The sequence below is a fragment of the Amblyomma americanum genome, chromosome 1, assembly GCF_052857255.1.
Source record: "Amblyomma americanum isolate KBUSLIRL-KWMA chromosome 1, ASM5285725v1, whole genome shotgun sequence".
NCBI classification, from domain to species: domain Eukaryota; kingdom Metazoa; phylum Arthropoda; class Arachnida; order Ixodida; family Ixodidae; genus Amblyomma; species Amblyomma americanum.
The window spans coordinates 127,498,346-127,512,996 of record NC_135497.1 but is presented as its reverse complement, the minus strand read 5'-3'; the positions used below and the strand labels follow the sequence as shown (position 1 = coordinate 127,512,996).

At 46.8% G+C, this 14,651-nt stretch overlaps 1 long non-coding RNA gene across 1 annotated transcript; it reads left to right on the top strand.

Moving 5' to 3' along the window:
- The first annotated feature begins 273 nt into the window (after positions 1-273).
- LOC144135902 (uncharacterized) lies at positions 274-4,678 on the top strand. The gene is made up of 3 exons (XR_013315561.1): positions 274-414; positions 1,367-1,584; positions 4,549-4,678. It is a non-coding gene; the product is annotated as an uncharacterized LOC144135902 (long non-coding RNA).
- Positions 4,679-14,651: the final 9,973 nt, after the last annotated feature.

Sequence of the window (14,651 nt, the reverse complement as noted above, 5' to 3'; positions counted from 1 at the left end):
CGTCTGAGGGGGAATTAGGATACCTTCGTTAAATCGAGATTTTCGTTAAATCGGGTTTCGTTAAATCGAGTTTTGACTGTATAGTCCCCATACGAACCAGCCCACTTCCATCGAAAAATTCTTGCCCGAGGTCGGGCATCTTCGAAGTCGCAGCTTGTGGAGGATCGCGCATGCTTGATCAGTTGTTGAGCTTGTTTCTCGGCTGTTGCATTCAGTGCTGTTATTAGTGTCTTGGGTTTCTTGAGTTTTTTTTTCTTTTTGTTCCAGCTTGAAGAAGAGATCAAGACGTATATCAGCAGGCACACTGGTCGGGAGGAACAGTTCCTAAGTGAATCGGCAATAGACTTCCTGGAGCACCTCTGCTCACCGCATGATGCCTACAATCTCGAGAAGGACAGAGAACGGCAGGAGAGGGTGAGAACCTTTTGAAAGAGTAAAGGGTGCCATGTATTCTAGTACAGATTAACACTCGGTGCCCACCAAACAATTGCTCCAAAATTCTTTCGCTTTCGCTTTGCATCGCAGGCAAGGAATTCTAGATATGTGTAGCCACTGTTCGCCCTCACATTCACAACGATGTTAGCATAGGTCTTCGGGGCACTGCCTCAGGTGACCCATGCGCACGTGCCATATGTTGCAACAGGTAGTGTTGCAGTCAATGTTCGACCTGTGATTAGTGTTTTAAAAGCAGCATTTACTCCTATAGGGTCTCTGCACTGCGTTTACTTTGGTTTGGCTCGGACAGTGTTGCAACTTCGTAGTGGCAGCCAGTCGGATTTGTTAATCTGTCACTCCAGGAAGCTAAAAGAATATCTTGGCAAAAGTGGTCGTGACATGCACAGTCCTTGGCCAGTGAAGAAAGCATCTAGTCTTTGACATAACCAGTACAGTAAATTCTTGTTGAGGAAAACATATTATCCAGGAACAAGTGTGATGCAAATTTCCTGATTCTGAAAAGTAACGATTGAATGGGGTGTGAAGACTTTTTTTGTCAATTTGATTTCATAAGAATGTCGATTGGCATTTTTTGGCTTAAGGTATTAACAGCTCCTTCTATTAGTGGTCGCAGAATTTGGTCTGAATTTACCTTGTCCTTAAAACAAGTAGGCCGCCGCGGTGGTTCAGTGGTTACGTCGCTCTGCTGCTGACCCAAAAGACGCGGGTTCGATCCCGGCCGCAGCGGTCGACTTTCGGTGGAGGCGAAATTCTAGAGGCCCGTGTACTGTGCGATGTCAGTGCACGTTGAAGAATCCCAGGTGGTCAAAATTTCCGGAGTCCATCACTAGGGCGTCCCTCATAGCCCGAGTTGCTTTGGGACGTTAAACCCCCATAAACCAATCATATATGCTGCCTCCTGCCTTTTCAGACCAGAGGCTTGAAGAACCGGAGGAAGAACTCTGAAGGCTCAAGAAGTTCCACGCCAAAAACAAGCCCATTTTGATGCAAGTCGAGCGGCGGGAAGCTCTGTGGGCTCGCTTCCTCGAGTTTGAGAGGCGCGCCGCTGACCAATCCCGCCTCAACCACCGTGGTGGGTGCCTCCTTGAAATGAGGGCGTGAAAGAGGCTCGAGACGGAGCTTCCTCGCGTGAGTTTTGCTCGTGGACGACCTCCTCCTCTTTTATCTCTCTGTATAGGCTTTCCCAAATTTATGTTGGCAAACAAAATAAAGGACTGTATGGTTGGTTAAAGCTGCACTAAAAAAAGACTTCCACTATCTCAAATTAAAGGGACAGGGCAAGCTTAAACTTCAAGGCATAGTTTGTGAAAGGGGGCATGTGCATTCATACTCATTGTTAAGAATGTCTGTTGCAACAAGGACAAAACTTGCTGGAGTGAACAGTACACTGCTAAATGTGCTATGCGTGCTGTGTTTAGTGTAAATTTTAGTCTCTGCCTTCAAAGGTGTGCCTTCATTAATTTGACCACTCATAGACTAATATGCTTCATGCATCTCAAATAGTTTCACTTCAACAGCTCGATTGTAGCATTTCTCATATGGTATGCTATATTGTCACAATTTGGCCACTCTTTCTCCTTTTTGCTTGATTTGGCATGTAATGGGAAATTGCATGCTTCATTTAGCTGATTGGTTGCAAATATATGCTGTTATCACTGGACGTGAGTGGAGAGATGTGGTGCGTTTTTTCAAGCAGCTGCGAGAATGTTTTTATCAATGGAGCCCCTGAGCTGCTCAACAATTACATGGTCAGTTTGGCGGGAGAAGTTGCTCCAATTTTTGCAGAGTTCACATATGCACAAATGACGAAAACTACATTTGTGTGAAAAAGCGTTGTGTGGCGGCGCCCAAGCAAGCTCTTCCCTCCTCCTTCCAGCGAATGCACTGACGATAGCGCTGTGTTCCCAAGGCTGTACGCAAAGCCCCTCATGGATTTTGCAGAGTTTTCATGGCATTCGCTTCAGAATATTTTGTTTTTTTCACCAGATTTCAGACATTGTATTGGTGAACACCTATTGGATGGCCAGAATCCTATAGCTGTAGGCTTTATTGCGGCAATAATTTTATCGTTATGTATGGTTGGTTTTTGCATGGCGGCAGTGGAAGAATTGATAAGTCTGAAGAATTTGTTCGTTACTAGCGATATATCTTTATACCAGTTATCGTTTGTCATGAGCTTGAGTAAATGCACTGTTGTTGCTGATGACACTGTCGCTTTCTCATTTCTTAGACCACTCGAGCAGAAAACAAGTGCGTAGTAGCGAGCCTCTCTTTTCTTTTCACTTGCACTACTTCCGTACCTTTCAGTGTTGCACCTTATATATGAAACGAAGTACAGTTAAAACTCGATTTAACGAAGTTGAGGGGAGCCGTGAATTATTTCGTTAAATCGAGAACTTTGTTAAATTGAGTGAGGCATTTCTTGGGCGCATAATTCAGTACATTCGATTACAGTAAAACCTCGTTAAAACGTACCCGCTTAAACAGTACTTTCGTTTTAAAAGTAGTAAAGTCAAGTCCCCGACTGAGCACCCATTGAACATAATGCATTTTGCATCCGCATAAACCTTACCAGCTTATCGCGGTCGTATCGGTTAGCACGTACCATTTCCACTTTTCGTCGCACTCGCGCGTGACGAATTCACGCCGGTAGCACCGACCCAAAGGACGGCTCGGCTAGCGGCGCAACAATCTTCCCTAAATACCGCCGATGGGACGGCAAGCCACAAAGCTAATGACAAATTGGCGCCAAAGTTGGTAATCATACAACTAGCGCACTCTTTGGGGGTCCGTATGGTCATCGTCATGACCCCCCCCGCGCTACTTTCGAGTGGGTGGCGCCAACACCACGACCGGCGCCGCTAGCGTGTATGAAAAGAAACAACAAAAATTCTTACTCGACAAGAAAGGCCCGAGGGGACTACAAATTTATTTTCCGCCAAAGAAGTCGGTGATCTTTGCCTGCGTGCGCTTTGTGAGCAACGGCCGCACCGATTTCTCGTAGGTCTGAAGTGCGTCCAGCGCGTCTTCCGTCCCCTCGTGTGCGCCGGCAAAATGTCGCAGCAGATCGAGAGCATCCATCACCTGACCTGGTGTCGGCACGGGAGCTTCGGCACCTGCAGTGTCGTCGGCAGCGTCTTCAGCCGCCACTCCCTCCACGCTTCCTACAAGCCGCAACATATCGGCATCAGTCAAAACTTCCGTTGTGACTGCGTTTGCGTCGGCGTTCACGTAGTCTCAGAAACTTATGCCTGTGGGCACTTTATCCACTGAGCGAAGGTGTTCCCAGGCATCTTCATCCTCGTGCACGGCGCTCGCGCAGTCCGGACCAGCTTCGGCAGTTTCAGGGCCTAGTGTCCCGAAACCGGCAGTCCTGAAGCAGTTGACAATTATCGACGGCTAGACTGATGGAGGCCTAACAAGCTGAGCTTGACAAAGACGTGCGTTCAAAGGCACGGGGAAATCCGCACAAGAGCGAACACAGAGCGCAACACACAAACACACACAAAGAAAAACACGCGAACTACAACAGCGCCATCTATGAAGTGTGGCACGAAACTTTTTTACTGCTGGCGCCATCTTGTGAGCTCGACTCAAAATTAAAACTCGTTTTGCGCCGCGCAGTTTGAAAAAAGCGACGGGATGAAGATGCTCCGCGCTGTTACCGCTGACTTGCAATCAATAAATTTTTGGGTGCTGTCTACAAAATAGACCAAAAATTAACACTTTTTCACCTTTATTTCTCGAAAAAAGGTTCGTTAAATCGGGACAGATCACGGAATCGGTTTCGTTATTTCGGGTTAGTCAAAGCATTGAACCCTATGGGCGTCTGAGGGGGAATTAGGATACCTTCGTTAAATCGAGATTTTCGTTAAATCGGGTTTCGTTAAATCGAGTTTTGACTGTATAGTCCCCATACGAACCAGCCCACTTCCATCGAAAAATTCTTGCCCGAGGTCGGGCATCTTCGAAGTCGCAGCTTGTGGAGGATCGCGCATGCTTGATCAGTTGTTGAGCTTGTTTCTCGGCTGTTGCATTCAGTGCTGTTATTAGTGTCTTGGGTTTCTTGAGTTTTTTTTCTTTTTGTTCCAGCTTGAAGAAGAGATCAAGACGTATATCAGCAGGCACACTGGTCGGGAGGAACAGTTCCTAAGTGAATCGGCAATAGACTTCCTGGAGCACCTCTGCTCACCGCATGATGCCTACAATCTCGAGAAGGACAGCGAACGGCAGGAGAGGGTGAGAACCTTTTGAAAGAGTAAAGGGTGCCATGTATTCTAGTACAGATTAACACTCGGTGCCCACCAAACAATTGCTCCAAAATTCTTTCGCTTTCGCTTTGCATCGCAGGCAAGGAATTCTAGATATGTGTAGCCACTGTTCGCCCTCACATTCACAACGATGTTAGCATAGGTCTTCGGGGCACTGCCTCAGGTGACCCATGCGCACGTGCCATATGTTGCAACAGGTAGTGTTGCAGTCAATGTTCGACCTGTGATTAGTGTTTTAAAAGCAGCATTTACTCCTATAGGGTCTCTGCACTGCGTTTACTTTGGTTTGGCTCGGACAGTGTTGCAACTTCGTAGTGGCAGCCAGTCGGATTTGTTAATCTGTCACTCCAGGAAGCTAAAAGAATATCTTGGCAAAAGTGGTCGTGACATGCACAGTCCTTGGCCAGTGAAGAAAGCATCTAGTCTTTGACATAACCAGTACAGTAAATTCTTGTTGAGGAAAACATATTATCCAGGAACAAGTGTGATGCAAATTTCCTGATTCTGAAAAGTAACGATTGAATGGGGTGTGAAGACTTTTTTTGTCAATTTGATTTCATAAGAATGTCGATTGGCATTTTTTGGCTTAAGGTATTAACAGCTCCTTCTATTAGTGGTCGCAGAATTTGGTCTGAATTTACCTTGTCCTTAAAACAAGTAGGCCGCCGCGGTGGTTCAGTGGTTACGTCGCTCTGCTGCTGACCCAAAAGACGCGGGTTCGATCCCGGCCGCAGCGGTCGACTTTCGGTGGAGGCGAAATTCTAGAGGCCCGTGTACTGTGCGATGTCAGTGCACGTTGAAGAATCCCAGGTGGTCAAAATTTCCGGAGTCCATCACTAGGGCGTCCCTCATAGCCCGAGTTGCTTTGGGACGTTAAACCCCCATAAACCAATCATATATGCTGCCTCCTGCCTTTTCAGACCAGAGGCTTGAAGAACCGGAGGAAGAACTCTGAAGGCTCAAGAAGTTCCACGCCAAAAACAAGCCCATTTTGATGCAAGTCGAGCGGCGGGAAGCTCTGTGGGCTCGCTTCCTCGAGTTTGAGAGGCGCGCCGCTGACCAATCCCGCCTCAACCACCGTGGTGGGTGCCTCCTTGAAATGAGGGCGTGAAAGAGGCTCGAGACGGAGCTTCCTCGCGTGAGTTTTGCTCGTGGACGACCTCCTCCTCTTTTATCTCTCTGTATAGGCTTTCCCAAATTTATGTTGGCAAACTAAATAAAGGACTGTATGGTTGGTTAAAGCTGCACTAAAAAAGACTTCCACTATCTCAAATTAAAGGGACAGGGCAAGCTTAAACTTCAAGGCATAGTTTGTGAAAGGGGGCATGTGCATTCATACTCATTGTTAAGAATATCTGTTGCAACAAGGACAAAACTTGCTGGAGTGAACAGTACACTGCTAAATGTGCTATGCGTGCTGTGTTTAGTGTAAATTTTAGTCTCTGCCTTCAAAGGTGTGCCTTCATTAATTTGACCACTCATAGACTAATATGCTTCATGCATCTCAAATAGTTTCACTTCAACAGCTCGATTGTAGCATTTCTCATATGGTATGCTATATTGTCACAATTTGGCCACTCTTTCTCCTTTTTGCTTGATTTGGCATGTAATGGGAAATTGCATGCTTCATTTAGTTGATTGGTTGCAAATATATGCTGTTATCACTGGACGTGAGTGGAGAGATGTGGTGCGTTTTTTCAAGCAGCTGCGAGAATGTTTTTATCAATGGAGCCCCTGAGCTGCTCAACAATTACATGGTCAGTTTGGCGGGAGAAGTCGCTCCAATTTTCGCAGAGTTCACATATGCACAAATGACGAAAACTACATTTGTGTGAAAAAGCGTTGTGTGGCGGCGCCCAAGCAAGCTCTTCCCTCCTCCTTCCAGCGATTGCACTGACGATAGCGCTGTGTTCCCAAGGCTGTACGCAAAGCCCCTCATGGATTTTGCAGAGTTTACATGGCATTCGCTTCAAAATATTTTTTTTTCATCAGATTTCAGACATTCTATTGGTGAACACCTACCAGATCGCCAAAATCCTATAGCTGTAGGCTTTATTGCGGCAATAATTTTATCGTTATGTATGGTTTGTTTTTGCATGGCGGCAATGGAAGAATTGATAAGTCTGAAGAATTTGTTCGTTACTTGCGATATATCTTTATACCAGTTATCGTTTGTCATGAGCTTGAGTAAATGCACTGTTGTTGCTGATGACACTGTCGCTTTCTCGTTTCTTAGACCACTCGAGCAGAAAACAAGTGCGTAGTAGCGAGCCTCTCTTTTCTTTTCACTTGCACTACTTCCGTACCTTTCAGTGTTGCACCTTATATATGAAACAAAGTACAGTTAAAACTCGATTTAACGAAGTTGAGGGGAGCCGTGAATTATTTCGTTAAATCGAGAACTTCGTTAAATTGAGTGAGGCATTTCTTGGGCACATAATTCAGTACATTCGATTACAGTAAAACCTCGTTAAAACGTACCCGCTTAAACAGTACTTTCGTTTTAAAAGTAGTAAAGTCAAGTCCCCGACTGAGCACCCATTGAACATAGTGCATTTTGCATCCGCATAAACCTTACCAGCTTATCGCGGTCGTATCGGTTAGTACGTACCATTTCCACTTTTCGTCGCACTCGCGCGTGACGAATTCACGCCGGTAGCACCGACCCAAAGGACGGTTCGGCTAGCGGCGCAACAATCTTCCCTAAATACCGCCGATGGGACGGCAAGCCACAAAGCTAATGACAAATTGGCGCCAAAGTTGGTAATCATACAACTAGCGCAATCTTTGGGGGTCCGTATGGTCATCGTCATGACCCCCCGCGCTACTTTCGAGTGGGTGGCGCCAACACCACGACCGGCGCCGCTAGCGTGTATGAAAAGAGACAACAAAAATTCTTACTCGACAAGAAAGGCCCGAGGGGACTACAAATTTATTTTCCGCCAAAGAAGTCGGTGATCTTTGCCTGCGTGCGCTTTGTGAGCAACGGCCGCACCGATTTCTCGTAGGTCTGAAGTGCGTCCAGCGCGTCTTCCGTCCCCTCGTGTGCGCCGGCAAAGTGTCGCAGCAGATCGAGAGCATCCATCACTTGACCTGGTGTCGGCACGGGAGCTTCGGCACCTGCAGGGTCGTCGGCAGCGTCTTCAGCCGCCACTCCCTCCACGCTTCCTACAAGCCGCAACATATCGGCATCAGTCAAAACTTCCGTTGTGACTGCGTTTGCGTCGGCGTTCACGTAGTCTGAGAAACTTATGCCTGTGGGCACTTCGTCCACTGAGCGAAGGTGTTCCCAGGCATCTTCATCCTCGTGCACGGCGCTCGCGCAGTCCGGACCAGCTTCGGCAGTTTCAGGGCCTAGTGTCCCGAAACCGGCAGTCCTGAAGCAGTTGACAATTATCGACGGCTAGACTAATGGAGGCCTGACAAGCTGAGCTTGACAAAGACGTGCGTTCAAAGGCACGGGGAAATCCGCACAAGAGCGAACACAGAGCACAACAAACAAACACACACAAAGAAAAACACACGAACTGCAACAGCGCCATCTATGAAGTGTGGCACGAAACTTTTTTACTGCTGGCGCCATCTTGTGAGCTCGACTCAAAATTAAAACTCGTTTTGCGCCGCGCAGTTTGAAAAAAGCGACTGGATGAAGATGCTCCGCGCTGTTACCGCTGACTCGCAATTAATAAATTTTTGGGTGCTGTCTACAAAATAGACCAAAAATTAACACTTTTTCACCTTTATTTCTCGAAAAAAGGTTCGTTAAATCGGGACAGATCACGGAATCGGTTTCGTTATTTCGGGTTAGTCAAAGCATTGAACCCTATGGGCGTCTGAGGGGGAATTAGGATACCTTCGTTAAATCGAGATTTTCGTTAAATCGGGTTTCGTTAAATCGAGTTTTGACTGTATAGTCCCCATACGAACCAGCCCACTTCCATCGAAAAATTCTTGCCCGAGGTCGGGCATCTTCGAAGTCGCAGCTTGTGGAGGATCGCGCATGCTTGATCAGTTGTTGAGCTTGTTTCTCGGCTGTTGCATTCAGTGCTGTTATTAGTGTCTTGGGTTTCTTGAGTTTTTTTTTCTTTTTGTTCCAGCTTGAAGAAGAGATCAAGACGTATATCAGCAGGCACACTGGTCGGGAGGAACAGTTCCTAAGTGAATCGGCAATAGACTTCCTGGAGCACCTCTGCTCACCGCATGATGCCTACAATCTCGAGAAGGACAGAGAACGGCAGGAGAGGGTGAGAACCTTTTGAAAGAGTAAAGGGTGCCATGTATTCTAGTACAGATTAACACTCGGTGCCCACCAAACAATTGCTCCAAAATTCTTTCGCTTTCGCTTTGCATCGCAGGCAAGGAATTCTAGATATGTGTAGCCACTGTTCGCCCTCACATTCACAACGATGTTAGCATAGGTCTTCGGGGCACTGCCTCAGGTGACCCATGCGCACGTGCCATATGTCGCAACAGGTAGTGTTGCAGTCAATGTTCGACCTGTGATTAGTGTTTTAAAACAGCATTTACTCCTATAGGGTCTCTGCACTGCGTTTACTTTGGTTTGGCTCGGACAGTGTTGCAACTTCGTAGTGGCAGCCAGTCGGATTTGTTAATCTGTCACTCCAGGAAGCTAAAAGAATATCTTGGCAAAAGTGGTCGTGACATGCACAGTCCTTGGCCAGTGAAGAAAGCATCTAGTCTTTGACATAACCAGTACAGTAAATTCTTGTTGAGGAAAACATATTATCCAGGAACAAGTGTGATGCAAATTTCCTGATTCTGAAAAGTAACGATTGAATGGGGTGTGAAGACTTTTTTTGTCAATTTGATTTCATAAGAATGTCGATTGGCATTTTTTGGCTTAAGGTATTAACAGCTCCTTCTATTAGTGGTCGCAGAATTTGGTCTGATTTTACCTTGTCCTTAAAACAAGTAGGCCGCCGCGGTGGTTCAGTGGTTACGTCGCTCTGCTGCTGACCCAAAAGACGCGGGTTCGATCCCGGCCGCAGCGGTCGACTTTCGATGGAGGCGAAATTCTAGAGGCCCGTGTACTGTGCGATGTCAGTGCACGTTGAAGAATCCCAGGTGGTCAAAATTTCCGGAGTCCATCACTAGGGCGTCCCTCATAGCCCGAGTTGCTTTGGGACGTTAAACCCCCATAAACCAATCATATATGCTGCCTCCTGCCTTTTCAGACCAGAGGCTTGAAGAACCGGAGGAAGAACTCTAAAGGCTCAAGAAGTTCCACGCCAAAAACAAGCCCATTTTGATGCAAGTCGAGCGGCGGGAAGCTCTGTGGGCTCGCTTCCTCGAGTTTGAGAGGCGCGCCGCTGACCAATCCCGCCTCAACCACCGTGGTGGGTGCCTCCTTGAAATGAGGGCGTGAAAGAGGCTCGAGACGGAGCTTCCTCGCGTGAGTTTTGCTCGTGGACGACCTCCTCCTCTTTTATCTCTCTGTTTAGGCTTTCCCAAATTTATGTTGGCAAACAAAATAAAGGACTGTATGGTTGGTTAAAGCTGCACTAAAAAAAGACTTCCACTATCTCAAATTAAAGGGACAGGGCAAGCTTAAACTTCAAGGCATAGTTTGTGAAAGGGGGCATGTGCATTCATACTCATTGTTAAGAATGTCTGTTGCAACAAGGACAAAACTTGCTGGAGTGAACAGTACACTGCTAAATGTGCTATGCGTGCTGTGTTTAGTGTAAATTTTAGTCTCTGCCTTCAAAGGTGTGCCTTCATTAATTTGACCACTCATAGACTAATATGCTTCATGCATCTCAAATAGTTTCACTTCAACAGCTCGATTGTAGCATTTCTCATATGGTATGCTATATTGTCACAATTTGGCCACTCTTTCTCCTTTTTGCTTGATTTGGCATGTAATGGGAAATTGCATGCTTCATTTAGTTGATTGGTTGCAAATATATGCTGTTATCACTGGACGTGAGTGGAGAGATGTGGTGCGTTTTTTCAAGCAGCTGCGAGAATGTTTTTATCAATGGAGCCCCTGAGCTGCTCAACAATTACATGGTCAGTTTGGCGGGAGAAGTCGCTCCAATTTTCGCAGAGTTCACATATGCACAAATGACGAAAACTACATTTGTGTGAAAAAGCGTTGTGTGGCGGCGCCCAAGCAAGCTCTTCCCTCCTCCTTCCAGCGATTGCACTGACGATAGCGCTGTGTTCCCAAGGCTGTACGCAAAGCCCCTCATGGATTTTGCAGAGTTTACATGGCATTCGCTTCAAAATATTTTTTTTTCATCAGATTTCAGACATTCTATTGGTGAACACCTACCAGATCGCCAAAATCCTATAGCTGTAGGCTTTATTGCGGCAATAATTTTATCGTTATGTATGGTTTGTTTTTGCATGGCGGCAATGGAAGAATTGATAAGTCTGAAGAATTTGTTCGTTACTTGCGATATATCTTTATACCAGTTATCGTTTGTCATGAGCTTGAGTAAATGCACTGTTGTTGCTGATGACACTGTCGCTTTCTCGTTTCTTAGACCACTCGAGCAGAAAACAAGTGCGTAGTAGCGAGCCTCTCTTTTCTTTTCACTTGCACTACTTCCGTACCTTTCAGTGTTGCACCTTATATATGAAACAAAGTACAGTTAAAACTCGATTTAACGAAGTTGAGGGGAGCCGTGAATTATTTCGTTAAATCGAGAACTTCGTTAAATTGAGTGAGGCATTTCTTGGGCACATAATTCAGTACATTCGATTACAGTAAAACCTCGTTAAAACGTACCCGCTTAAACAGTACTTTCGTTTTAAAAGTAGTAAAGTCAAGTCCCCGACTGAGCACCCATTGAACATAGTGCATTTTGCATCCGCATAAACCTTACCAGCTTATCGCGGTCGTATCGGTTAGTACGTACCATTTCCACTTTTCGTCGCACTCGCGCGTGACGAATTCACGCCGGTAGCACCGACCCAAAGGACGGTTCGGCTAGCGGCGCAACAATCTTCCCTAAATACCGCCGATGGGACGGCAAGCCACAAAGCTAATGACAAATTGGCGCCAAAGTTGGTAATCATACAACTAGCGCAATCTTTGGGGGTCCGTATGGTCATCGTCATGACCCCCCGCGCTACTTTCGAGTGGGTGGCGCCAACACCACGACCGGCGCCGCTAGCGTGTATGAAAAGAGACAACAAAAATTCTTACTCGACAAGAAAGGCCCGAGGGGACTACAAATTTATTTTCCGCCAAAGAAGTCGGTGATCTTTGCCTGCGTGCGCTTTGTGAGCAACGGCCGCACCGATTTCTCGTAGGTCTGAAGTGCGTCCAGCGCGTCTTCCGTCCCCTCGTGTGCGCCGGCAAAGTGTCGCAGCAGATCGAGAGCATCCATCACTTGACCTGGTGTCGGCACGGGAGCTTCGGCACCTGCAGGGTCGTCGGCAGCGTCTTCAGCCGCCACTCCCTCCACGCTTCCTACAAGCCGCAACATATCGGCATCAGTCAAAACTTCCGTTGTGACTGCGTTTGCGTCGGCGTTCACGTAGTCTGAGAAACTTATGCCTGTGGGCACTTCGTCCACTGAGCGAAGGTGTTCCCAGGCATCTTCATCCTCGTGCACGGCGCTCGCGCAGTCCGGACCAGCTTCGGCAGTTTCAGGGCCTAGTGTCCCGAAACCGGCAGTCCTGAAGCAGTTGACAATTATCGACGGCTAGACTAATGGAGGCCTGACAAGCTGAGCTTGACAAAGACGTGCGTTCAAAGGCACGGGGAAATCCGCACAAGAGCGAACACAGAGCACAACAAACAAACACACACAAAGAAAAACACACGAACTGCAACAGCGCCATCTATGAAGTGTGGCACGAAACTTTTTTACTGCTGGCGCCATCTTGTGAGCTCGACTCAAAATTAAAACTCGTTTTGCGCCGCGCAGTTTGAAAAAAGCGACTGGATGAAGATGCTCCGCGCTGTTACCGCTGACTCGCAATTAATAAATTTTTGGGTGCTGTCTACAAAATAGACCAAAAATTAACACTTTTTCACCTTTATTTCTCGAAAAAAGGTTCGTTAAATCGGGACAGATCACGGAATCGGTTTCGTTATTTCGGGTTAGTCAAAGCATTGAACCCTATGGGCGTCTGAGGGGGAATTAGGATACCTTCGTTAAATCGAGATTTTCGTTAAATCGGGTTTCGTTAAATCGAGTTTTGACTGTATAGTCCCCATACGAACCAGCCCACTTCCATCGAAAAATTCTTGCCCGAGGTCGGGCATCTTCGAAGTCGCAGCTTGTGGAGGATCGCGCATGCTTGATCAGTTGTTGAGCTTGTTTCTCGGCTGTTGCATTCAGTGCTGTTATTAGTGTCTTGGGTTTCTTGAGTTTTTTTTTCTTTTTGTTCCAGCTTGAAGAAGAGATCAAGACGTATATCAGCAGGCACACTGGTCGGGAGGAACAGTTCCTAAGTGAATCGGCAATAGACTTCCTGGAGCACCTCTGCTCACCGCATGATGCCTACAATCTCGAGAAGGACAGAGAACGGCAGGAGAGGGTGAGAACCTTTTGAAAGAGTAAAGGGTGCCATGTATTCTAGTACAGATTAACACTCGGTGCCCACCAAACAATTGCTCCAAAATTCTTTCGCTTTCGCTTTGCATCGCAGGCAAGGAATTCTAGATATGTGTAGCCACTGTTCGCCCTCACATTCACAACGATGTTAGCATAGGTCTTCGGGGCACTGCCTCAGGTGACCCATGCGCACGTGCCATATGTCGCAACAGGTAGTGTTGCAGTCAATGTTCGACCTGTGATTAGTGTTTTAAAACAGCATTTACTCCTATAGGGTCTCTGCACTGCGTTTACTTTGGTTTGGCTCGGACAGTGTTGCAACTTCGTAGTGGCAGCCAGTCGGATTTGTTAATCTGTCACTCCAGGAAGCTAAAAGAATATCTTGGCAAAAGTGGTCGTGACATGCACAGTCCTTGGCCAGTGAAGAAAGCATCTAGTCTTTGACATAACCAGTACAGTAAATTCTTGTTGAGGAAAACATATTATCCAGGAACAAGTGTGATGCAAATTTCCTGATTCTGAAAAGTAACGATTGAATGGGGTGTGAAGACTTTTTTTGTCAATTTGATTTCATAAGAATGTCGATTGGCATTTTTTGGCTTAAGGTATTAACAGCTCCTTCTATTAGTGGTCGCAGAATTTGGTCTGATTTTACCTTGTCCTTAAAACAAGTAGGCCGCCGCGGTGGTTCAGTGGTTACGTCGCTCTGCTGCTGACCCAAAAGACGCGGGTTCGATCCCGGCCGCAGCGGTCGACTTTCGATGGAGGCGAAATTCTAGAGGCCCGTGTACTGTGCGATGTCAGTGCACGTTGAAGAATCCCAGGTGGTCAAAATTTCCGGAGTCCATCACTAGGGCGTCCCTCATAGCCCGAGTTGCTTTGGGACGTTAAACCCCCATAAACCAATCATATATGCTGCCTCCTGCCTTTTCAGACCAGAGGCTTGAAGAACCGGAGGAAGAACTCTAAAGGCTCAAGAAGTTCCACGCCAAAAACAAGCCCATTTTGATGCAAGTCGAGCGGCGGGAAGCTCTGTGGGCTCGCTTCCTCGAGTTTGAGAGGCGCGCCGCTGACCAATCCCGCCTCAACCACCGTGGTGGGTGCCTCCTTGAAATGAGGGCGTGAAAGAGGCTCGAGACGGAGCTTCCTCGCGTGAGTTTTGCTCGTGGACGACCTCCTCCTCTTTTATCTCTCTGTTTAGGCTTTCCCAAATTTATGTTGGCAAACAAAATAAAGGACTGTATGGTTGGTTAAAGCTGCACTAAAAAAAGACTTCCACTATCTCAAATTAAAGGGACAGGGCAAGCTTAAACTTCAAGGCATAGTTTGTGAAAGGGGGCATGTGCATTCATACTCATTGTTAAGAATGTCTGTTGCAACAAGGACA